The sequence below is a fragment of the Lycorma delicatula genome, chromosome 8, assembly GCF_047948215.1.
Source record: "Lycorma delicatula isolate Av1 chromosome 8, ASM4794821v1, whole genome shotgun sequence".
NCBI classification, from domain to species: Eukaryota; Metazoa; Arthropoda; class Insecta; order Hemiptera; family Fulgoridae; genus Lycorma; species Lycorma delicatula.
The window spans coordinates 95,490,624-95,491,568 of record NC_134462.1 but is presented as its reverse complement, the minus strand read 5'-3'; positions in this window follow the sequence as shown (position 1 = coordinate 95,491,568).

The following is a 945-nucleotide window of genomic DNA, read 5'->3' as shown; positions in this document are numbered from 1 at the left end:
TTTCACTGTCATTCAATAAAAAACCATTTTTCTACAATAAATTGTCCCTTTATGAACAATTCTCATATTTAATGGCAGAGGTGAATAAAATAAAAACAAAAAATAATTAAAAAATTTTTTTTTAACCATCACCTTACCAGCAAAAAAAATATATTTTCTCAAGATCTTTTGGTTTTTTCAAACCATCATCGATTCTCTGTCATCATTGTGAATACAGTCATGACTGTTTGAATGTCAACAGTATATTGAAGATAATATAGTGAATTCTGGTGGAATAAAATATAATTAAAGGAAACCATGTAATAAATGTGATAATTTAGTTGTTAATGATTATCATCTCTTTATATTTGTAATTAGGACATATTTAGATAATTTATCTTCTTTAAAAACTTTTTGTTCATTAATTAAATTTTTATGGTTACTATAAACGTACATATTATCTAAGTTGTGTATTAAAATAATTACAAGAAATATCTAAAATTTCTATGAAAGTATTTTGATTGTATGTATGACCATTATCTAAGATATGTTTAGCAAAATTATAATTTTCGGGTTTGTTATTTTTAATACTATTAATGTGTTCTTTTGCACGTATGGAAAACCATCAGCTATTATAATAAAGAAATTTACAAAATAAAAAATTAAATCTGAGCAATATATTACAAAAGAGTGTCACTTATTCATGTACCTGAAGAAGTCTTTATAAAGCAAATAGGCCAACATTATTTATTTAAAAATTCTAGAATTTTTCAAATAATATCTGCTGTAGTTAGAAGAGATGACCCTTTTACCTTCTTCAATTATTTTTATCTTCTCATTTTCTTTTCTCATAACTGAAGAAAATTTTCATCCAGCTATTAAACAAAATGTAGGAGGAAAATGTACACTTAAAGAAATAATTCTTTGATGGTAAGAGGTAGTTAGGCAAAAACCATCCACTTCCAG